This window comes from Nymphalis io, chromosome 12, assembly GCF_905147045.1.
Source record: "Nymphalis io chromosome 12, ilAglIoxx1.1, whole genome shotgun sequence".
Lineage (NCBI taxonomy): Eukaryota > Metazoa > Arthropoda > Insecta > Lepidoptera > Nymphalidae > Nymphalis > Nymphalis io.
Window position 1 is genome coordinate 8,961,389 of NC_065899.1, and position 27,142 is coordinate 8,988,530.

The 27,142-nt window shown below is 32.6% G+C and overlaps 1 long non-coding RNA gene across 5 annotated transcripts in view; it reads left to right on the forward strand.

Moving 5' to 3' along the window:
* LOC126772449 (uncharacterized) overlaps window positions 1-22,706 on the forward strand; it is a 254,732-nt gene extending 232,026 nt beyond the window's left edge. For 4 of the 5 annotated variants that reach the window (XR_007669656.1, XR_007669653.1, XR_007669654.1 and 1 more), the window contains exons 2-3: window positions 22,231-22,292; window positions 22,548-22,706. This is a non-coding gene — a long non-coding RNA (uncharacterized LOC126772449). Of the gene's footprint in view, window positions 1-20,170; window positions 20,225-22,230; window positions 22,293-22,547 lie in introns of those variants that run through there. The other variant, XR_007669657.1, reaches the window with a different exon arrangement.
* The last annotated feature ends 4,436 nt before the right edge of the window (window positions 22,707-27,142 follow it).

The window sequence follows — 27,142 nt, forward strand, 5'->3', positions numbered from 1 at the left end:
AGGTTTTTCGTAAACACACTAAATATATTTTACATTATTTATATCTTTCATAATTTATTTATTCAAAAATAAATAAATATTATATTAAATATTTTATGCTAAAATTTTAAGAATTATATAAAACTATTAGATATTAATTGCCTTTTATTATTCACTGTCAATGACCGATGTTATTAGAATCTATGTTATCTACAGTATTTCTTGTTTACAATTATTTTTTTTCTTTACATTTGACAAAACATGTGTGCATACAAATAATGATTACAGTTTCATAATTATTAGGACAGATATATTTATATTATATTATAGAACAGTTATATAAATTAAATAAAAAATAGAACTTGTGTTAGTTCTAAGCATATTTCTCAATTTATTCTTATTATTTTCATTGATTAAATTTTAATTTATTTATCTTCTTTTTCCATAAAACACAATCTCATTAAGGAATAAATATTTTTATTGTATTATACTACAATCTTTTACACTTGTTGTCACACTTATTTAAACAAAATATTTGTTAAATTGTACTCTATAAATTAGGTTAAGTAAAAACACATGACAATATCACAGATATATAATTATAAATAATAACAATTATCACAATCACTAACTTTTAGGTGTATCGTTCCCGCACTTTCGCAAACATTTCTGCACTGTCAACTTTGTTGGGACCGTCATTTTTGCCGAAGAAGGTCATTTTCGTTGTTTTCATCAACCCTTTGCCATTTTCCCCAACTCTCCAATAGACGGTCTGCACAGCATGGCGACCAGCAATGTAACGAGTCGCACTGCCAATGATTTGTCTTGATTTGTCCATTGTATTTTTAAAGTGCTTATAAATCCTTATTCTCCTAGCTGCTTATCGTAAAATTCAGAACCAGAATTTGAATTATAACTATAACTTGAAAGAAATAATTTATTTATTCCAAGCGCGCTCTGTTTGCTGTATGCTAACAGGGAATAATTCACGGCTCTTTTATACATATGCCGATACGAGTCATCGTGTCAGCTACATAGCTATAGCTATGTGTATATGATTTATTCCTACTTGTAGCCACGATCCTTGCACTTGCCATACGCGTGCATGGTAATTACACTGAGGAAATTTTACCAGGAAATAATTAATGACTCAATTTTAGCTTTTAAATATATTATTCTCTTTTTTGCTGCATATATATACTTTTCTTTTTTTATGTTTGTGTTTATAACTGTATGTTTCTGTAACATATTTTATTCTATTCTATTCTATACTTTATATGGATATATATATATATATATATATATATATATGCTACTTATGTCGTATGAATATAGTCAGGAATCCATATTTTGTACTACAGTATTTCTTTATTTAATCTGTTAAAACTAAGCGGTAGAAAAAGTATTTTCGCTTGTTTTTCTTAAGTGGAATTAACTATTGTTCTTTGAAATAACTACTCGTGTAGAAATTTATTTTATTTACAAAGCAAACAATAATATACGAGAGTACTAAGTAATATTTAGTTAAGATTATCTCGATTATATTGGTCTACACTGGATTTTTATTTACTTTATTACTTGTATGTAACTGACATAATATAAAATAACGAATTACAGAATTATTCATTTTAAAAGTATTTGTATATACTTGTTTTTATTGTTAAATCTTTTAATCAAAAGTCCGATCTTTTTATTAGAAATATTTCCATCATATTTTAATTAATATAATTTTCTATTTGTGATATTTTAGTAATCCTTAGCACCGACTTCGCATGGGCAAAACTAGGACTATATTATATCATATAAGGCCTTATGATATTTTTATATTATATGATAAACAAATAGGTACAGTTAGCTGAAGGATAGGCCCCAGGTGTCTTTAACTGTGACGTCATAGCAAAGACCATAGAGTCATGAGATGACTACCATGTAGCATAGTAGTGCAGATAGCTATAGACCGCGAATGAGATACCTGGGGATTGAATTAATTAAATTCAGTTTGGTGATTAAAGTGAATCTGTGTAAAACATCCATGCTACTTGACCTCAAAGCTATAGTTAAAATTAGTCGCTGCAGGTGGATAATTTTCATTAGCCACTGCTAATGAATGCGAATGTGTTATTGTGTTCCCGCGTTATTTACCGTACGAAATGCATCGTGCCGTGCTGATCAATTCGAAGCTGTGCGAGAGATGCAAAGGCAACGGGTATTAGAGCATCTAGAAAGGAATCGGTACAGACGGAATACTCTGTTAAGCAAACATCAACATTTAATATTCATTCATTTGTATTTGTTCTTTAACAGACAATCTACTGGCAAGCTCGATTTAGGTACGTGTGGTCTATCGTGTCAAGGCGCTTCCCAATGTGCTGCGGCTGATAATCTCCGGTCCAGTCAGCAGTCTTCAGCCTCCCAGACGTGGTGCTTTGGGTGCTAACCACCAGTCTGCGCACCATTGGTGCTGCGGACATACAATGCCTGCATCTTCAACAGGCTCTACCACTACTACTCTAGGGATCAGATTTTTACACTTATTGTGTTCAAACGCAAACAATGTTGCCTATAAGGTGCCGCCGACAAGGTGGAAGACGACTTTCTGGATTCCGAAGACAGCGCGGATTGAAACAAGTACAAGCGGAGGTCCACACTCAATCATCGCGACCACGCCGGTTGGTGCCTGAAGATGCTGCGGTAGAGGACGAGCCGACTTCAGGAACTTCTGTGACGTCAGAGTGGCGTGATTTCGGTTCGAGGTGAAGAGGGGAACGCAAACGGGTGAGCGGAGACACAGGCACAGGCAGGCGCTTGTTTTAACACTTTTGCTTGAACTGTTGGTTGTGGAGGACATCTCACAAATTATATTTCAGTTACTCAGTTTTGATTATTTTCTTCTATTTTAGTATCTAAATTGTACGTGTACTTTATTGTTGTATAGTGTTTTGATTTATCTTTTTAAAAAAACCTATTTCTATCCTGATTCCTAAATGAACATATTATTCTACAACTACTACTATTAATCTACATTTGTAGGTCTCGAAAATGTCTATAGAAAAGTTATAGGCAGTAAAAACTTATCTGTTACCGATAACTCAGATAACTTTGGTTTCAAAGTATTAATCCTTTATAAAATTATATTTAAATTATTTATTTTGTTTTAGATACATAACGACATATTTAGCTGCTATATTTTCCCGTACTGTAGTACGGGAAAATATAGCGGCTTAAGAATGTTAATTTTTTTTGTATTTATTAGGAAGGCGGACGAGCATATGGGCCACCTGATGTTGTAAGTGGTCACCAACGCCCATAAACATTGGTATTGTTAAATGTTAACCATCGCTAACATCGCTAATGCGCCACCAAAAAAATAATATGACACAATTATATATATTTTTTTATATTTTAATTGACTGGCCGGTTGGCGTGGTTGGTAGATACTTTACCAATGCACCACCAATCTTGGGAACTAACATGTTATGTCCTTGGTGCCTGTAATTATAATGGCTCACTCATCCTTCAAACCGGAACACAACAATACCAAGTACTGCTATTTTGCGGTATAATATCTGATGAGTGGGTGGTACCTACCCAGACATGCTTGCACACCAGTAAAGCTTTACCACCAGTAATGTATCTCAATGGTTCAATAAAAATGGCACGAGATAATACATTTATATTACCCGTATATATTTTACCAATACCGACTCTATGTTGAGATTGGTAAAACATAATACTTGCTGTCATTTGAATTGAGTTATCTGCATATGATCCAATCATTCATAAATAGTAATTAATTTCTATGAAGATGAGGTAATTTTTTCCGATCTATAACATAATCCTATACAATATAAATGAACTCTTTCGATAAATAAGCGTAATAAATTATTCAAAAACATTAGCAATAAAATCAGTCATATTATATAGCCATTAAAATAACGATTTTCATTGTGATTGAAGTATAAACGGAAAAGATTATATCTATTATTGCGTATGTATTAGTATTTTCTATGTTTAGTAACTAAGTATTGGAAAGTCCATTTCTCACTTTTCACACTTATGTTATTATTGATTTACTTACATGTACATTGTACAAGTAAATTTCTATCTTATGTAATATTGTAATTTAGTTTATTATTGATTGTAAGCGATAACGATAACAAATCTTAACAAAATCTCGATATTGAAGTGGAAATATCACACTTCACTTATTTTTAGTATCGGTAATAGGAAAAACCATTATAATATCGTAACATAATCTAATATTGAAATAACAAAATAAACACTTTGTTTATAAATGGTAATATTTTTAATTAATAAAGAAAGCGTTTATTATATAAAAAATAATAATTACAATGATTAAGCTATTGTTCTGATTTAGAAATTATATGTAAAATAAATGTCATTTCTAAACATTTATTTTATAAACAGTTTCAAACAAAATATTTAGACAAAATGTAACAGCTTTCCCTCAAGGGGCGAGAAACATTTTGTACCGTAGAAACTTTCTTATTAAGATTTTCTTTGACATTTACGAATGTACAATTCCGAATAAAGATTATTGGAAGTTTTCTGAATTTCAAATTATGATTGAAAAACTTTAAAATAAATACATCATTATGTAACATTTCTTCTTTACACGCCCTAAGAGTTTCTTAAATATTTTCTTGTAATAATTGATTCAGAACGAGATGTTCCAGGTGGCTTGTTTCCCGTCACTCATTTATAACCCTATCGTTAAAAAGCTCTAAAAACAAAGGTCAGCGTTTGAACCGTATCTAAAAGATATACACTTTTATACATAAATACTGAATACATAAATATATAATATGTGAGAACTGCTATATAAATCCTGGGTACTGGATAAGATGAATTTTTTAAATGTTGGCTTTTACTCAGCGGTAAAAAACGGGTATTTTTAATTTTGTTTTTTTTTTTTTTAAACGTAATATAATATATTTTTACCCACTATTTTGAGCTTTATGCGGGTCTGTCTGGTGCGTTACTTTGTTCTATCGCGAAACATAAATTTCTTATTATTATTTCTTTTTTATTATTATTTCTGTATTTCTGTTCCAGTATGAAGGGAAAGGACTTTGTACTTTTGTGCCAGTGTAATTACCGTATTAGTGTCTATGGGCGAAGATAACTTACTTTTTCCCTGTAAAAATATTCCGAAATACAAAAAAGTGTCCTTAGTAAAAGCTCACGAGTAGTGGCAGATCTCAGTAAGTGATAGATCGTTTTGAATTACAAAGTCTAGATTTGATTTTGTCCATCATCTTTTACGATTTTTTAAAATACTTTAGCGGTAATTATTGTGACAGATAGTTAGTTGTAATGAATGACTACTTCAGTCTACTCTTACAAATATATATTTTCATTTAGGGTATGATTTATCATCATTCAAGACCGTTTTCGACCCAAAATCTCTTTAAGCTATAATTAAAAAAAATCAGATCAGCTTCGACGTAATTTTAGCGTTATATTTCAGTAAATTCATTCGTACCCAGCTTCGTTATTTCATCAATTCGATGCAAATGAAAATCTGTAACATTTTGTCGCTTACGTTGACTTCAGCAACTCTGCATTATTTGAGAGCACAATCCCTTTAAATCGTGAGTACTGGCTTTAAATTCAGGAGTATTCACATCCACGAAGCTATTAGTTAATATCAAAAATTCCAGAACGAAAATGATCAAACAAAAAATGCATCATGTACCTCGGCACCATCGGCACCAATTCTTTGACTTTTTTGAGCATAGGATTATAAAATTATATCATAGCTCTAATATGACATTATTTCCAGTTTCGGATTTAATTTTAAAATAATTTAAATATCGAACTTTAAATTAGCCCGTATTCATTTGACAACTTCAAAGGTTAAGAACTAATTCAGATTATTTATTTTTTTATTATTTTATTTTTATTATTATTAACCGTATTTGTTCATGAACCAAAAATAATCGCGCACTGCTATTTATTTATTTTTTAATCCTTAGAATGAATTAATTTACCCAATAAATACCATATCTGTTTCGCTTATTTGATTGTTTTTAGTTATCCAGGAAACGTTATTTGATTTGCATAGTTTATTAAATTAGTGGAACAGTATTGGTGGTTTTTGAAACATTATTGGTATATCATGACAAGTGCTGACATAGTTACTGCAACAACAAAGTATTGTATATAAAAATATATTTGTACGTTTAGTTTAAACATTAAGCCGAGATGGCCTAGTGGTTAGAACGCGTGCATCTTAACCGATGATCGTGGGTTCAAACCCGGGCAAGCACCACTGAATTTTCATGTGCTTAATTTGTGTTTATAATTCATCTCGTGCTTGACGGTGAAGGAAAACATCGTGAGGAAACCTGCATGTGCCTAATTTCATTGAAATTATGCCACATGTGTATTCTACCAACCCGCATTGGAGCAGCGTGGTGGAATAAGCTCCAAACCTTCTTCTCAAAAGGGAGGGGAGGCCTTAGCCCAGCAGTGGGACATTAACAGGCTGTTACTATTACTATATACTATTAGTTTAAACATCGTTTACATGAATTAATTGAAATTGTTTATAGCAGTTTTTTCTTAATTGAAGATCTATCATAGCGTCATTATCGTACAAAATGCGTGCTAGATATATGTATCTAGTACCATTTACCATTTTACCATATATTACCATTTACCACCTGTTATTAATATTTTGTAACTTTAATATATAATACATGAATATAATTGTACAATTATGTACTACATGCAAATTTTTGATTAATAAAAAGACTAGAGTTGTGTTTTTAGGATGCTTTTTTCGATTTCGATTCATGCGTTACGAACCAGTTGTTGCTTTACATTAATATTTCATTATATTTGGCTTTTGTAAATGCCCCCTACTAACTAACATAAAAGACGAATCACGTCAATATTAAACTTGTGAAATAACGATTCAAAAGTGCTTGTCTACGCCTATTTTAATAAAGTATATGTTCATTTATGCATTTAATATCGACTAGGAATAAAAAATGATTGCACAGTTAACAAACATTTCTAGATCCGTTGCCTTTCTTTTGTATTTATGCTATAATGGTTTTCTCATCAAATGGTCGCAGCAAAGAGGCCAAGTAAAAGATAATATTAATCTTAACTTTTCTTTAAAACATTGTAGACATTTGAAAGTTTCTAAACGTTCTAAATTAACTCAGAAATCGAGTTTCAATTCTCTGTAGCCAACATTTGTTATAACAATGTTTCTGACAAATGTGAATTGGTATTGATTTAATCAATTCGTAGGTTATCTTAAAAATTAATTAAAGCGATTCAAGATACATTTTTCAAAGAAATTAAACCATTAAAGTTATTCAGAGAATTCGGACCCCCTGAGTTCGTTTTCTGACGCATATTAATTTTCTGATGTGTTGTATTTCATACCAAATAATTAATTGAAATCTCTGATTAAAATGGTTTAATATTTGGGCTTTATTATCTCTTTAAAATTGCGGCAATAAAAAGTACTTCTAAGTAAGCAACGTTTTCTCATTTACGCAGAAGTCTTGTGATCTTTGCTTTATTCGAATGAAACATCAATTATTCAATTACAACATAAAATCGATGTGTTCAATATGATATATTCGAAACGTTTATAATTTATAACATTTTTTCTTTATTAATACAATAAGAACGATACGTGATGCAACTATTTTCATGACAAACATTTCATATCGGTTCTTACATTTCATTTATTTATAATTATTAATGAAACAAAGGGCATTTGGTGTTCTATTTCGAAACTTACATACACGTATAAAGTTTTATTAAAATAATTGTTTTTTACATTAGCTTGTATTCGTCCCTTAGTTTTTTAGCTTTGTTTCTTTGTATGATTTTTTCTTATTAATTACATACAGTAAAATTATATTTAATCCTGTTAAATAATGATTTCTTATTTAGGAAGTGCGTAAAGTCCCTTCCCGTAGTTTACTCATTTAGTGACAAAGCTTCAAAACATGAATATGTTATCTATATGTTGTCTATCAGGCGTCTTCGCAAAGATACAGCAGGCATTTGAATTGACCGCCACGATCGAGCTATGTACATCTTACCAACTAAAACCCCTGCGATGGCCGTCTTCACATATTGCAAACTCATGTCATAGTTTCCTTTCCTTGTGGCTCGGCCAAGCTCGCTTTGGAAAGTAATAATAAAAATAATGTAATGCCAAAACAACCGGGACTGGATTTCACCTGCGTAAGTCAAAAAGCAACTTATCGCTTTCATCTCTTCCTAACTTTGAACACTGGCAAGACGGTTTCACAGATGCATTCTTCTCGGTGCTATCGTATCACTTAGCTAGAGCTTGCTGGTATTTTTATTCCATCAACGAGCATACTTGAATGGTGCGAGGTGTTAATGGAGAACGCATATCTGTTTGTGGATCCTCGCATCTATATCTGCTACAATGTCCAACTGAAACCTTGTTAACGCTCGAGTTAATATAAAAAAAGGTTTATCCAAGGCACAGTTCACTAAGAACATACATTAAATTTAACCAATTACTTTAAAATACAAACTATTAGGTTAAACTAATAACTCATAAAATCCGTCTTCCTCAAAATTGGTCAAAACATTTTACGAAAACTAAAATCCGTGCACAACAGTCTTTTAGTACGTGTTTGTTTCAAATAAAACTTTCTTTTTCCATTTGATGTTATAATAACATGGACATTGATATATCATTTAATTGCAGATAGTAAATCTGAATTTGCTTCGAGTTTTGGTAATAATAAAAATATTTCAATTGTATTACGTCAAAAAAATCTTTACGAGTTTTTATGACGCACATTATCTTATTAAACGAAAATATGTTTAAATTATGGATCATTAATCATAATATTTGTCAGACTTGACTGTTTGTTACGTTTTACGTAAGCAAACATTATTTGTTATTGTTTTTTTTATAACAAATTTGAATGTTTTTTAATATCAGAGTACTTAGCGATTTGATTTGATTTAGATTGAATTGTTTCTAAACTCTTTATCCGGGTAACTTAAAACTTTCCATGTTTAAGCTTCATCGTGTACTCATCTTAAAAGGGAATATTGTAAAGAAATCTGCTATTCGAAAGAAATCTCAGATATGTATGTATGAAAAGAGAAGAAAAATTTTAGAAAATTTTCATTTTAATTAAAATCTAAAACGACTTAAATCTTTAAGAACAAAAATTCAATTGTGAATTTGAGCTATTGCTTTAAGCCGAACACATGTACCCATTGTTTACAAACCTAACAAGAGAACGGCAACTTGAGACTCGCTTTACAGCTACACAAAGATTAACTCCATTTCACTTGGCTTCATGTCATCTAAATTTCTAAGCCGTCATACAAATTTGACGCACGCTTGCTTTATACAGGTAACTTTTTTCTTTGTCAACATATTGGGTAATAGAATCCATTATAGTTTTCCCGATTTAAATTTGCATCGGGTGTTCTAAATCATCAATAAAGAGTATTGTGTAAAAACAGTAGGTACTTTGTATTCATATCAACTTTATTACTTACAATAAGTAATAAACCTTTTAATGGGGCTAATTCATAAAAACAAGATAAATCTGTTAAATTATATTTTATTTAGTAGTAATAGCTTATTACAAACATTCATTATGACATTACTATAATTTGTTGGGAAACACATAGTATATATAAGCAAAACGATTGCTAAGAAAAACATGTAACTCCTTACTACAGAATCCTCTATATAGTATAAATTTTTTATCAATACTTATATTACAAATGAAAGTAACTCCGTGTGTCTTTTACGCTTTCACAGCTAAACCACTGAGCTGGAAATCTGGAAGTTGGAAGTGTGTACATTCCCGTGCCTCGGAAAGCACGTAAATGTGTTGGACCTGCGTTTGCTCAAATCGGTCAGGAAAGCATCATCAGCAACTTAATCCTTACAGAGAAAAAATATGGCATTACTGGCATTACTGACATATTTTTTCTGTACAATTATTATTATTACTCATGATTGAATTTTTGTTCCTACTGTAGCAACAGGCACAACTTTACAGGCACAGGGGACAAAATATCTTAATTTCTATTGTAAACCGTGCATTGTCGATTAGTCATGGCCATAATTAAAAATAAGATGAAACAATACATAGTCCCAATGTCTATTGACGGTAGTAACTTACCATTAGATTACATTAGAACTTAGCCCAGTTGCTTGACTACCTCTTGAAAGTCACTTAAATTAATATATTTTTATTGTTATTATAATAGGTAGGCAGACTTGCAAATAGGCGACACGCTATATGAAATATGAACCATCCATTATATGGCTACCACCAACCTTGGGAACTAAGATCTTAGGTCCTAGTACCCGTAGCTACACTGACTCGCTCATCCTTCAAACAGGAACACTACAAAAGTAAGTATTACAGTTTTACGGTAGCCGTACTGACCATAATAATATATATATCTATCTATATCTATACTGTTTTTTTGTGTATTATCCTTACAGGCGTTACATTTTAATTTACACATTTATTACATATTACATTTATTACATTATGATTCTTATGATCCTATTTTTGGGTAGCGGGCGCTGCACCACGTTTTATCAGCGAGAGCACAGCCTCTGCGACAGTGCTGGCTCGTTTATGAATGGCCATTTTTAGGCTGTGCTCTACGATGGTCATTCTTGAGGCCCCCACCGCTCGGCCGATAAAACCGCCGATTGCATCGTCACCGTCATCCGTGTAGTAGACACAGGTGTTGGTGTGTCTGGTGACAGCTACTACCCCGTGAGGTATACTTTCATGAACTCGGAGCCTCACGCGTCTGGTCTGGACGATGATGATGATGATGGTCATGACGCGTGACCCTACGCCTTTGTCGTATCCCTGGTCCATCAGGAGTCTCTTTTCTTCCTGCGTGTGGACCAGGTATAGGGTTCCGGTTTGGTCTGATGGTATTTTCGCGCCAGTGAACCTATCCATCTTTAGGGATATATATATATATATATATATATATATATATATATATATATATATATATATATATATATATATATATATATATATATATTAATATATTATATATATATATATATATATATATATATATTATATTATATATATATATATGTATATATATATATATTCAACGCAATAGAACCCAAAACATTTGTCTGTGCGTTTGTGCACGCTAATCTTAGAAACGGCTGTAATGATTTAGGTACATTTTTCATTAATGTCTTGTGGCAACTTCACTTAAAATTTAGTGTTTGTTTCAATCGGTTTATAAATAAAAAAGTTATATCAATTTAAAAAATCAAATATTTATTCAACAAAAATACTATATAACTGTTCAGTTGAAATTTTTGCTACCTACAAATGATAATTATTAAAAGTTTATAGAAACAAAACAAAGTTAAAAAATGGACAGTTTCAGAGATTTAGATTCTCCAATGTAAGTTGAGCTCAGATCTATATGATCAATCATATTAAATAGGGTTCAGCTTATGCTGAACAAACGTCGGTTAAACGCGCCCACGATATGTAAAGCGCCTCGGTTGCGCGCGATTGCCGCGCTGTTGAACGCATGTATGTCAGAGACAAACGACGCTCCCTGGTAACAGGTACTAAACTTCTGTCTGTATCCGTTTGTTATATATTTCGTTAGGTTAGGGTAGTAGATTATTAAACAAAATGTACATATTATGGAATAAAAAAAAAACAATATATGTTATACACATTTCTTTTGTTTTTCGATACTATATACTTAACTAGCTCGCGACTTCAGTTGCGCGTAAGTAGTTAAAGGATAAATGGTTGTATGGAAGTCTGTATTTCTGGAAGCCTGTTTTTTATCTATATTTTAGTAGTAAGTAAGAAGCATCAAATGCCATTTTGGTTAGAAAAAAGTATATTACGGGATTTTTTCTTCAGTGAACTTACAGCGATGCCTGTAGTTTGACTTTATACATATATTTTATAGTGACCTAAATCAGTTAAACCAAAATTTATTTTATACATGTCATCCGATCTACGATGCTGTAGCTCAGTTGCCCCCGTCATCGACGTCGTTGTTAACGCTGTAAATGACCAAGTCCACAAATATATTTTTTTATTTCAAAATATTCAGATTAAAAAAAAATTAACTAACTAAAAACTTTATCTATATCTATCTTATCTATACTAATATTATAAAGCTGAAGAGTTTGTTTGGTTGAACGCACTAATCTCAGGAACTACTGGTTCGAATCAAAAAATGATATTAGAGTATCAATGAAAAATGTTACAAAAACGGGAAAAAAATTATTCCTTTTAAGAGCTTCCGTTGCGTGCGCTGTGTAAAAGGTTAAAGTTATACAACAATCATGTATGACGGAATTGTTCCTCTAGAAAATTTCTAAAAAAAAGTTCGCGATAGCATATCTTTTAATGTTGACTTACTTTGTATGGTAATCAAGTTTTTTCTAAAATAATGCATTATTTGCGAAGTAGTTTTTATAAAGATAAGACGAGATAAGATCATAGACAGTTTTTAGTACTTTTTATAGTTTTGACATATTTCACCAGATAGTTGAGTAGGTTGTTTGAAAATACTCATACTTAAGTATTTGTTTTCAGTTTGTAAATAACTTTGTAAGTTAAAGTTTATAGGTTAGGTAGGTATTACGCTTCGTCATCGCATATATTTTTTTATTTCTAATTGTTTTGTTAAATTTATACTTTATCGGTTAGTTAATAAAAATTACTTATTTTTTAAATACGCATATTTATCTTTTAGTTTTAAAACGACACTATTTCATGTGAAGATATCGTTTGCAGTCACAATAAATAAAGCACATTCGAGTATGTCAAAATAGTTTTATGGGATTAATATAATGGCTGGTTTTCTCATGGCCTCTCATGGTATGTTTCCCTATCTAGATCCGGGTGCGTCGAAAATCAATAAGTACTAATATCTGAATTACTTTAAGTCGACTCTTAGTGATTTCTTTAAGTTATACGTGAGTTAAACCGCGGGAACAGCTAGTATAGAATACAAGTAATATAAATAAAGCTTCTTCCCGATAACTGTAGTTCCAATTATTATTTGTCATTTTTAAATATTTTAAACATTTAAAGATGTTTAATATGCCTGGATTCCGAAAGCATGAAAATATAATATTATATACACATAAAAAGAGATTAAAACTATCCCACAACTAGATTTAAAAAAAAAACAATGCTGTGATAAACAAAATATATATTCATATTAAGATTGCTTAAATATATTTCTTTAAAAATAAATAAAGTTTTAACATTGTAGTACATTCGCAACATTCAAAATTTTTTAATTATACTTTTTAGTGCATTTTATTTACTCCTATATATTCCTAAAGTTTTACTTATTGAAACGAATCTAAGTATTATTCAGTATTTAAAACGGAAAGTTTAATAAATGTTATTTTAATTGTAATTGTCGAAAAAATATTAAAATTTATTTTACGGAAATATTTATGGAATTTTTGATAAACTTTGTGTAATTAATTCGCAGAACAATGCTTTTCGAATGTCAATGTTTTGTATTTGCATAAAGTGTATTATTATTGTTACAGAAATTAAAATAAGAAAAATAAACAAAAAAAAAATCAAGAAAATAATAACTCTTTTTATTTGTATATTACAATATTTTACAAATTGAGTCAAAAAAAACACACACAGTGAACTTAGTTCCAGCACGTCATAGCTCCAAAAATTAATACTAAGCTTATTTTTAAAAAAATCATACAAGCCTCTTTAAATGAAACTTTAAATAAATTTAAAATATAAATGGTGTTAATATTTTTACAATTTTTTGCTAAATAACTTTACACATACACATTTGTCAACATTAAGTTTAATAAAAAACACTACATAATAACAAGAAAGATAGGATTTAAAATTTAGATGATTTTAAACGAGGCTGTATGACGAGGCATTTGACTAAAATTAACCTAAAATAAATATAGCTATCACAGATAGTATTGAAATTAGCACTTTCCCTTACGAATACCTATCACGCACTCTTGCGAACATTTCTGCGCTGCTTACTTTGTTGGGACCCTCATTCTTGCCGAAGAAGGTCATTTTACTTGTCTTCACCAAACCTTTTGCATCGTCTCCTGAACGCCTCCAGTAAACCGTCTGGACTGCGTGTCTGCCGGCGATGTAGCGAGTCGCACTTCCGATCAGCTGTCTCTTGTCCATATTTAAGGTTTCGGAGTTTAAAACGTAAATTGAGAAATTTAGGTTCAGTGAACAATTCTAGTATTCAAATTCAAATCCAATATCCGAAAATGATAAAGCCAGTATAACAGTACTTCAGTAAAATTCAATTTCAATTTGATAGCCGTTAGAGAGTATTTTTCAACTGTATCACGGCTTTTCTGTTAGTGTATGGAGAAATATAAATTGTCGCTTTATATACTCGAGTTGAACACGCGACGGCTTGACGTATATTTTATCATCGTGTATGATATCGATGTGTGAGTGTAAACTTTGCACTATGCAGACGCGTGCCTCAATTAGTGAATAGATTAAATGAGTAAACAAACAATTGCGAACGAGTAATTCTAGATATAATGACGTAACTTTGGAAAGACTAAAACATACTTTTAAAATAATCATTCCAAAGAGTTCATTATTATCGTTTTAATTTAATTAAATTAAATCCGATGCACAAATAATTTTATTGAAATATTTTAAGCTTTGTTGACAAAAGAACTGTGATAAGATTTAAAACTAGACAAAAACTCACAACATTGTTTCATTTTAAACATTCGCTTAATATATGTTTTTTTATATTATTTGTATTATAAACTACTATAGTTTCTATATTATAGTCCTAAGTTCTAGAACTTGTATAGTTCTTATGTAAATAATAATATACATATATTCAATTCTATAATTATAATAAGCCAATAAAAATAAAAACAATTCTGTGAATGTACCCTTTCTACGTTATATATTATATAGACTATATAATGATTATAATATTGACTCATCGTATACAGTTATACAGGCTTATTATATAACAAATGAAGATTAGTATATAATTAATGACGTTATAATAACATGTTTGAGAACCCGATCCCTTAATCTTTATTTGCAATATATATAAGAAATGTTGATGATGATGTTGTCCTCCTAACTGATTTGAATTGACTTACTGCGCAGCAGATTTATAATGCAAATGCGCATGCGCAAGGTACACTGTATTCTCTCAATCATATAATCTGTTGGGATGGCAATTCGATTCAATGAAAGAGCGCTTTGGCACAGTGCCAACGGGTGCCTTCAAAACACGGGACTGATAGTGAACTTCCAAACTCTGAGCTACTTCTGTTTTTTGCCTTATAACCTATGTACATGACCAACAAGACTGTTATAACAAATACTATTATGCTTATCATTCAATTATTTATTTGTATAAATTACAATAAAAAAATGAAAATTAACATTTAATTCAGGTATGTACATCTAATAACCATCATAATGGTATTATTAAATTGGACGCTACTTCTAGAAGGTATCGTCTTAGTGACAAAAATAACAGTATAATTAATTTAATCTTCCGTAAGTAAACTTTATAATATCTCCAGCGTAGTATCATGTAATGTAATAAACAGGAGGAATGTGATGAGCATACCTTATAGTTTATAGCATGGTACTAACCCATTTAAAAGCGTTTGATACGTTCGCGAACATTTGTATGTGTGTACAAGCATCATATTAGCTGAGAACATTCCATCACTGCCAAAACTACTATGACTGTTATACCTCACGGGATGCTGCCTATACTCATTATTACAGCGTTAAAAGTATCATTACAAGTATGCACACTGCAATGTTCGTCTTAATCACATGACATATTTTCGTTTTACGTGTTCTTTTAAATATACTCTTATCAATTGATCCCGTTTTTAAAGTTCAAAGACCATTTTTTATCACTCACAATACAATTGTACACATAATTTATTTTAAAATATTTTAGAATTAGGTTTCCTTTTTTTACCGTGAACACTGACATCTTATAGGCAAATAAATTCTGCAAGGTTTCATATAAATCAAGATAAATTAAATACAAAAGATATATTGTCTTACAGTCTACCCATACGAAAGAAATTATTATAAGTATGCTATACGCATCATCATCATCATTCATTTGTCGTCCACTGCTGGACATAGGCCTCTCCAATGGCAAACTTATTCTCTTATAAATATTATACACAATATATATGTATAATGACACAAGCTTGATATTGGAGAGGCCTATGTCCAGCAGTGGACGACAAAAGACTGATGATGATGGTGATGAGTATATCATACTTATAATATTTTTTTTCATATGGGTAGACTGAAAGCTGCAAGCTTATCCTATTATAAACATTATACATATGTATTGTGTAATGTTTATAATAGGATAAGCTTAGCTTATATGCTGATATGATGCACGCCCTTGATTAGTACCATTTAGCAATCAGAAACTATTGTTCGATCTCCCTACACCGTCAGGCTATTTGCTCATGATTAAACAAAACATTTACGTTACGTTCGCGGTTGTTTATTTTGTCATTTATTTTACGACACATGTGTAGAGATAGTAGATAATACACTTAACTATGATCCATTCTGGTTAATGGAAATGTCATTTAAACATAGTATTTAAGAATTTATCTCTTTATCTGTGCTTTCATTTTTGTTTAATCAATGGTTAAGAAATTTAATCATAAAAAAATGGAATAGTTGCACCACAGCTAGGCTTTAAGTCTTAGAGCATAAAACCAAAAATGGTCTCTAAGTAATTATTAAGCTGTGCTAATGTACTAATTAGCAAGAAGACATGTTTTAATATAATCATAGACAATGCTTCAGTTTTTCGCAATCGAACTACCAACTTGTCTACACTAATAGTGATGTAGTGCTTCTATATTTATAGCTTAAAAGCTACGTAAATGACTAGGTTAATTACGATATTATGAATAGTAAACAATTTCCGGATCACTAGATATCAAGAGTATTTAATTACCGTCATTGACGTCAAGACTGTGAATATTATATCGATATAATTTTATAGATTTTATAGCACGACACATTTGCTAACCTGACCTAATTTAGATCAGGGTCAATGTATTTTTTATTTTAAGTGCTGCAACACATGCATAATATGATTTTCTATCTATTTAACATCATGTGTAAGTATGTGTTTTTATTATAGAGTTATTATTAAGCGGTCAGTTTAAATTGTCACCATGTATTCACAAATCATAATTTTTTTTATCGTATGTTTTATTTTAGAGAGTTATCGTCACGGCAAATATTGCCATATCATGATCATTATATTGTTTTCAATAACCCGTAATATAATTCTGATAGAAATCCGGAGTACTAAGTCCGATAAAAATAAAATGTTTCCATTGTTGCTACACAAAAGACGTATTAATTAAATTTATACCCCACAATGAACACATTCCGATACTCGTAATGAGACTTTCGTAGGAAACACTTAACGGTATTGAATATTAAGCTGTTTCGAGTAAAATGTCAACATCTCAAGGAAAGCGACGGCAGTAACGAAAATTTAGGTAAAAGAAGAATCAGAGGTGAACGTACCGAAATTTTTATCTTATACATTTTTCCTTTTTTATCTGAAACATATATCAATCATATAAAAATATGACAATATATTGGAATTAAAGAGTAAATGTTTATACATTTGCATAAAATATTACAAGAAATGAAATTCTGTACCGTCAACAACAGTCTATACGTGTGCTATTTCTGGAATTAGTCATTTACGATTTACATTAATACTTTTTTTTTTTTTTTTTATAGAAAAGGAAGGCGGACGAGCATATGGGCCACCTGATGGTAAGTGGTCACCAACGCTCTTAGACATTGGCATTGTAAGAAATGTCAACCATCGCTTACATATCCAATGCGCCACCAACCTTGGGAACTAAGATTTTATGTCCCTTGTGCCTGTAATTACACTGGCTCACTCACCCTTCAAACCGGAACACAACAATATCAAGTATTGCTGTTTTGCGGTAGAATATCTGATGAGTGGGTGGTACCTACCCAGACGAGCTTGCACAAAGCCCTACCACCAGTAAAACCAAATACCAAATTATCAAAGTTTAAAGTGAATAAAATATTAATAAAGGTTATAAAATATGTACAATTACAAAATATGAAATATAATATTATAATAAATTTGTTTTTTTTTTACGATTTTATTAGTTATGTTGTATTATTAGTTAAGATTTGAATTTTAAAGTTTTTTATAGGTTAGTTTGGTTTATATTATTTTTTGTTATAACGGTCAATGTAGTTTACACCTTTAAAGAGGTATCACTTCGTTAGTTTGTTTCAGTGTTTATTTTAAGTGTTTAGTGAAAAATTGATGGTCTCAATAAATAAATAAAACTTTTTGATATTGCTTATCATCACCGTATGATCAGGGCAGCGCTGAATTTATTTCCAAGCGCCTCGTGTCCTGCGAATCCGGTTTTGAACTTGACACAGTCCATTGACTTGTCGATAATTTTATCAATGAATGTCAATGTTGTTAGGGTTTAACATCGCATGGACGAAAACATTATTCATTAAAGAATAATGTTTTCTTCCATGCGATGTTAAATAAAAACATGCAAATGTAAATACGATTTTTCATTTTAAGTGTTAATAAATAAATATAAGTATTTGAAATAAAGATTTGATTTTTGTAAAAAGTTCATAAACTGTTAGAAGCAATATTTTCTTTGAGATTGTCTTATTTCTATAAATCAGTACTTAAAAAAACGTTTTAAACAATCGTCACTTGAATGCAGCTCAGCCTTACACGTCATAATAAAAGAAATATTTTAAATCAACAACAGCGATGAGTATATTCGTATTAAACATCGTATGGTAATTTTTACGTATGGTAATGTTACGTTTGTAAGTATAAGAATTTAGTTCCACCTTCTAATTATATTTTTATGGATATATTTGCGATATGGTATTATACTTATTTTGGAATCAATTGAGTATTGAAATATATTATGCAAATAACTAACTCAGCTTTAATTGCTAATTAATTGCAAGCAATTGATAAGCTATAATAATAAGATATGATATAAGTCAAAACGAAATACGTGTCGATATACGTAGAGATAAATCTCTTTAAAACAAACATTATTATATATCGAGTGATTTTTTATATAGCATACATATTACGTATTTATGTATATGTATTTGTGTATGTTTATAAAAACATTGTTTTTTTTTTAATTTATTTATTTTTCTTTTGCACATCTACATACTTTCTTACCTGTACTTCCTAAGGTTAGTCAACCTTAGGTCTATCAGTCGATACAGAATGTTGTATAATTTGTTTTATGCTATAGTGTTAAATAAATATACTATATATATATTAATATTATAAATGTTTGTCTGTCCTTCTGGTATGCTTTCACGGCTGAACCGAACGGAATTTAATGAAATTTGGTACAAAGCAAGCTTGAATACCAAGGAAAAACAAAAGTTACTTTATTATTATTTTATCTTGCTAACTTATTGCCTTACAGTCCCTGGATATGGATTCCCCGCATTCCCATAAATTCACCTAAGCCTTGTTTAATGGGTTGTTCGAACCTGGTTTAGACATGCAATCTTCACACGCTAACAGTCTGTCAATACAAATCACGTCACCTTAAGATGTTTCCGAACGTTTCAATATCAACGATCAATTAAATCAATTGAATGAAATTGTCCATAAATAAATCTTACATTTTATATTTATAGTCGCATGTATCTTATTACGGTTTGACGTAAATAACGAGTGGAAAGTCTAAGAATAATTGACGATATCATTTCATTGGCCAATTGATTTGTTACATTTTTTCAAGCATTTCTCATCGCTTGCACTTATGAAGAAATTAATTTAGTAAGTTGAATTTGTTGTAAATAATTATAAGGGACACTTTCTTTATAGGAAATGTATTAATGAAAATGAATACATATCTAATCTAGGGCTAAGTTTCACTGTTACTAACACAAAACTTTAATGAATTTTTTATTCTTTTTTATATTCGCCGGGATGGCAAATGACTCCACTCCACCTGATGGTAAGTGGTAGTAGAGTCCAAACGCGACAACGGCCAGTACAGTCGGGAAGAATGTTCTGTACTAGCCGTCCCCGCCTTGCCGGCCCGCAAGATGCCTCTTCACGCCTCGTTTGAAGGAACCCGGGTTGTAAGAGGAGGGGAACACGTGAGCTGGTAAGGAATTCCATTTTTTGGTAGTGCGACAAAGAAAGGAGTTGCCAAATTTCTTTGTGCGCGATGGAATTGATGTCACAGTTAGGCGGTGACATCGAGAACCAGCTCGCGTGGACTTAAGAAGGAAGGAAGAAGCAGGAATTAGAGAGAATAATTCCTCAGAGCACTTGCCGTGATACAGTCGATAGAAAGCGCTCAGTGCTGCTATCTCGCGACGCAATTGTAAAGGTTCAAGGGTGTTTGTGACCTTTACATCGCCAATAATGCGTACTGCACGTCGCTGCAACCGGTTCAAGGCCTCCAGTAGATACTTAGCGGAGCCATCCCAAAGGTGCGAGCAATATTCAACGCAAGACCGTACCTGTGTTTTGTATAACAGGCACAGTTGTTGTGGCGTAAAAAAACGCCGCACCTTGTTCAGAACTCCGAGTTTCCGTGAAGCTGTTTTTATAATAGCCTCGATGTAATCCCTTGGACTAAGATCGCAGCGAACGTCCATCCCCAGCATGGCGATTTTGCTTTGTATCATCAGCGGTGTGCCGCAGAGGGAGGGATGAGGGTAAAATGGTGACTTTTTCGCTGTGAGAGCGCATACCTGTGTTTTCTTGGCATTAAACTCAACAAGATTATCAGAACCCCATTTGGCGATGAGCTCTAACGTCCTATCGAGTTCCATTGAACTCGATAGGACGTTATTATTGTCATTACAATTCTCCCGCCTCTCCTCAGTTTCCGCCCGCCCAGCCACTGCGCGTCCGTGGTATCCACCATGCACTGTACTATCATCTGCATAGCAATGTATGTTCCCAAGAGAGAGCATATCATTGATATGCAAAAGAAAGAGTGTGGGAGATAGTACAGATCCCTGGGGGACCCCAGCATTCACTACATAGAATTGTGAAGCGCAACCATCTACTAAAACACGAAGGCTACGCATGTGTAGGAAGCTGGCAATCCAGGTGCATAGCTGAGCAGGCAGACCATATGCCGGTAGCTTGGAGAGAAGACCTCTGTGTCAGACCCTGTCGAAAGCCTTGGAGATATCGAGGCTGACAGCCAACTATTCTCCATGCTTGTCGATAGCTTCACCCCAGAGGTGTGTTACGTACGCTAGAAGATCACCTGTGGACCGTTTTGGTCGAAACCCGTACTGACGATCATTAATTAGACAGTGATCTTCTAGGTAATGGATCAGTTGGTTGTTTAGAATCCGTTCTATCACCTTACAAAGTACTGAGGTGATAGCTATTAGTCGATAATTTGCCGGGTCAGACCGATCCCCTTTTTTGGGAACCGCTTGCACATTAGCTCTTCTCCAAGCCTCCGGCACGCATCCCGAAGAGAGAGAAAGTTGGAACAGGCGCGTTAACACAGGAGACAGCTCCGCCGCTCACTTCTTCAGCACTATGGCTGGTATTCCATCGGGACCGCTAGCTTTCCGTATATCAAGTGATTGCAGCTCCGCACGCACATCACGTTGCTGATTTTGATGTCAGGCGTGTCGTGTGGCCACATGAAGGTATTGTTGGTGGCAGCGCACTACAATCATCGATCACGGAGTTGTCGGCAAAGAGTTTAGTCAGGAGATCAGCTTGCTCTTGCGGACTGTGAGCTAGCGATCCGTCCGGATTTCTGAGCGGTGGCAGCGAAGGTTGGCAGAAATTGTTTTGCACAGACTTGGTCAGACGCCAGAAGCTACGGGAACTCCTAGGATGCGAAATAAGGTCATGACCAATCTGTACAATGCGCTGTGCATCCGCTCTCGTGTATGCCTTCCTACAGGACTTGGAATTTTTATTGTTGTTTGCTTTCAGTGAGTCAATGTTAGATGCCCCGCTAACGCAGCCGTTGATCTACGCGGGATATGCCGCCTGCTTAGATGATACAGCGTGGGTATGGTGGGGGTGTGCACCGCTGAACAACCGTTATTTCTTAGTTGCGCTACCATTTCGAAAAATAAGGAAAAGAGACGTGAAGCGAGCGACGTATTGCCACGATAGGGATGGGCAAAGTATGGAGGCGTGTTTTCCCAAATGGTTGATAAATGGAAAATATACTGATCCGCCGGACGGAAGGGCCCCCGAAACCCCCCGGAAGTGGCCGCCGGGACCCCACCTACCGGTCACCAACCGGCACGACGGTCCACCCCGAGATTATGCGTGGCCTGGTGGGGCAGCCTCACGAGCTGGTTAGGCACGCTCGGGCCCCTGTACTATGCCACGGGCGGCCAGCGAAACAGCCGTTTCTTCAGGTCTCTCTGTCTGGCAGGTCAATATAGTTTCCCCCGGGCATTGGTTTAACAGCCGTCTCCACTGGACCAACACCCATCGCGGCAATACTCGCTCGGGCACTGGCTGTACGCTGGCTGACCTCGAAACGCGGCTGCAAGCCACTTCACGAGTTTTTCACCATGCGTACGGTGGTAACAAGCCAGGCGGATGTTAGCATCCTACCACCAGATGAGCAGATGGTCGCTCAGATATCCCTTAGTCGCCTCTTACGACACCCATGGGAAAGAGAGGGGCAGTGAAATGTATTCTTTCTCCGTCACTGCACGGTCTTGTCAGCATAACGATTATTTTCAGGTAAAATGTTTAAAACCTGTTCATTAGCTAGACTGAGTACATATGTAATAATGAATATACTTCATGTACACTTAGCCCAGCTGCATACATTAATAGTTACTATATATATTTTTTATGGAATTGGTAGGTAGACGAGCATATGGGCCTGATGGTAAATGATCACCAACACCCATAGATATTGGTATTGTAAGAAATGTTAACCATCGCTTACATCGCCATTGCGCCACCAACCTTGGTATCTAAGATTTTATGTCCCTTGTGCCTGTAATTACAGTGGCTCACTCCCCCTTCAAACCGGAACACAACAATAACTAGTACTGCTATTTTTCGGTAGAATATAGTGAGTGGGTGGTACCTACCCAGACGAGCTTGCACAAAGCCCTACCACCAATAAATATATTAACTATTTCTTAAATATACTAATAATTAACGAGAAAAATATTTTACTATAAAGTGAAACAACATTAGATGAATTATATTAAGCGTGATGTAAAACAAACAGGTAAAAAATTAACAATGCCTCCTATTTTCCCCTTCATTTAACGCAAATTTTGCGTAAGTTTTAGGTACCAGAATAGCTCCAGGGGTCGGAAATTGACCTGGCGACCTCTAGCCGAGCTGTATATCTGTAAACCGTTTAGATATTAAGGCTTTTAATATATATTTATAAGCAAGTAATACCGAGACGTATACATAGGCATATTTTTTACCCCATGGTCTTGTAGTGACGGCAGCCTAGGCGCCGTTCCATAATCGTTACCCATTTTATGTTACTTTCTTATTCGACTTTTGGAAAGTAAACTAATCTAAACCTAATGAGTAATTACCTAGCTACTCTTAATTAATCATAAATATTAATTAATCATATAATATCGTCTTTTCTTCTTATCCTTAAATTTAAAGTAGGTTAGATAGTCTAATTATTGAGAAAGGCTATAGATAGAGATATATAGACTATATAACGCGCTGTGATATATAGAGGGGATGCTGTACCTCAGAACCGCATTAGTTTTTTAAATAAAAATGCGTAAGAGATTTTCCGTACTTATGATATCAAATTTTGAGACGTACATATTATATTAAGAAATTTAAACAAAATTGATAAGCAATACCCACTTCAAATATTACATTAAATTTATCATTAACTAATAATGGAACAACACACTACAATTAAGTAATAAAGAAAATAGTTTCGCCTATATAGCCCTGAAAACGTTACTGTGGTGTATTGGTGAAATCCCTGGACCATCTAAATCTTATCGTGAACGGAATTCGTATTATGTACTTTGTTAACCCTAAATCCTACTAATTTTATGGATTGGAAAATGAGTTTTTTACGTCTTAACTAAACAACTGAACATCATCATTAAATGTGACTTCTAATTTTACAATTTTAATATTAGTAATATAAGTTTGCTGTAAAAATAATAAAATTTCATCGGTTGACATCATATGCATAATCACGGCCATAAGTATGTGTATTTATACTGATAACAGTTCGGACAGTCATAATGTCGACGACATTTAGGTATTTCCTCAGCGTCAAGATTTAATATTTGAACTGGGTATTGTTTATCAATTGTGTTTTAAATTCCTTAAGTACATAAACGTCTCAAAATTTGATAACACAAGTATGGAAAATCACTTACACTTACTTACGCATTAAGTTTTTATGTTATTATGTTACCTATTTAGCTCAACGGTATATATACGAATTGCCGAGCTAAATGCAAGTCGTAGATTCGATCCTGACCGCTTATGATGTAAGAGTATTCACTAGTAACATAAAACGTACGTGTAACTAAAAGTGAAGTAGGAAACGCCAGTCACTTCTATACTCCCTTTTTTTAATTCCTGTTTTGCATCTCGTTAAAAAAGATGTTAACTAATATTGTTTCCCTTTTTATCAAAATATTTGTACTCGTTAATCACTAGTATATTACTATAAAAAGTATTTAAACTCGATTCTAGAATAGTACATACATTTCTTTAATGAAAAAAATATTTATAAATATATGACAGTTGCTCAGCGGTTGTTTAAACTTCAAGTAATGTTGTCAATTTATTTTTACTACAAAATTATTATTCTAACGGGAACTATAAAATTATTTACTGATAACCAACATTACATTATTGTTATATACCTAGCAGTAGGACAATTAACTAAAATTAGTACATCCTAGAAAATAATCGAAAAATTAACAAATGCAACATCGAATAAACAATTATGTATATGTTATATCAACTTTTTTTTATGAAATAGCTAGGTGGACTGGCAAGTGTAAGTAACCTGATAGCTAGTTGTGCCACCAACCACGGGACTAAGATGCTATGTCCCTATGCCTGTAGTTACACTTGCTCACTCACCCTCAAATCGACTAACTACGTATTGCTCTCAGGCAAAACACAACAATACAAAGTATTACTGTTTGGCGATAGAATATACACAGACGGGCTCGCACGAAGCAGTACCACCAAGTAAATTAATTTTCTAATCAAAACTCAACTCTTTAAATGCAATTGCCTTTAAAACCGAATAAGCCGAGATGGCTCAGTGGTAAGAGCGCGTGAATCTTAACCGATGATCATGGGTTCAAACCTGGGTAAGCACCACTGAATTTCCATGTGCTTAATTTGTGATTATAATTCATCTCGTGTTTGACGGTGAAGGAAAACATCGTGAGGAAACCTGCATGTGTTTAATTTCACTGAAATTCTACCACATGTATTCCACCAAACCGCATTGGAGCAGCGTGGTGGAATAAACTGCAAAACCTTCTCCTCAAAAGGGAGAGGAGGCCTTTGCCCATGGGACATTCACAGGCTGTTACTGTTTACTGTTACAGCCTTTAAAACCGCATCCGTACTTTATAATTATTATAAAAACTAATATTTACACTTACAATTTTCCATAGTATGTTTTTAAATTTAAAGAACGATAATATTATTGTTTACATTCTTAACAGCAAAACATTTAAATTAAATTAGAATATTCTAAGAAATCAGGTAGGAAATAAACAAATGCGACATCGAATAAACATTAATTTATTTCCATGAATATACAATTGATAAGGAAAATAAAATGTTCAAACTAAGAAATGAAATGTTACGTATTGCCAAAAATTTGATGACGTCGATTTTTTAAATACAATAAATATATATTTTAAATATAATAATATATTGTATTAAAAAATATATGTAAACGTTTTATTGATTAAAATAAACATACATAGTTATTATTAACAAATAAAAATTACATGCTCATTTAAAATTTATTCAAAATGAAATAGTTTTGTTTAAACGAACTTCACACGAAAATATATTTAAAAATCATCATATCTATTGACAGATAAACATAATGTATTAACATAAGTATTTAATGATTCTCGTTATAATAATATTATTGTTTTATATAAACAATTGTAGGCAAACACTGTAATATAGAAAGATCTAGCAAATTGAAGATAACGGATATGTAAATATGTAATTTTTATGACGTGACTTCAGCAAATAATAAAAACATATAAACAGCATGAAAACAAAAAAAAAACTTGCACGAGATTACGTGTTATATTCGTTTTTTAAATAAAACTGTAATTAATCATTTACTACATATGGTGATGTTATAGAAAAAATATTTTCTTATGGTATAAGAGTCGAGACGCACGGTAAATTCGAATAGCATTGCTTAACAGTAATTGTTAATCATCCACTAATCCAATTGATAATGCACTTATAACAGAAAATAGCTTCATTGGCTTTTCTTTGAAAAGGTTTTGTTTGTTCTACAAAATAGCCTAATAGTCGATAGCCTTTAAATAATTGTGAACTTTATTACATTTTATTTAAACACCATATTAGCATGTTACTCGCAAACTATCATCTTTATTATTAAATAATATAATTTTTTTGTAATCCTTATTAATATTAGAAATGGGTAAGTAAGTTTGTTTGTTTGTTACGCTTTCGCATCTCAACTACTCAACCGATCATTATGAAATTTTGAACACACGTTGTCATGGGTACAAAGACAGACCCCACTCACATGTACAAAAAACCGCGAGCGCAAACTAGTAAATAAAAATAGCAGTTAATTTTGCTAAAAGAAACATAATATTAATGTGTATCTCCTGTTTTTTTTGTAGTCCTTTTAATGTTTTTTTGAAAGGATTATTATTTATGTTAAATACAATTCATACACAAATTTAAAAAAACGTGGGCTGGAAAATCCAGCTACATAAAGTCAATCATGTTGCAAATCCTTTCGCACAAAATACCTCTTTCAGTT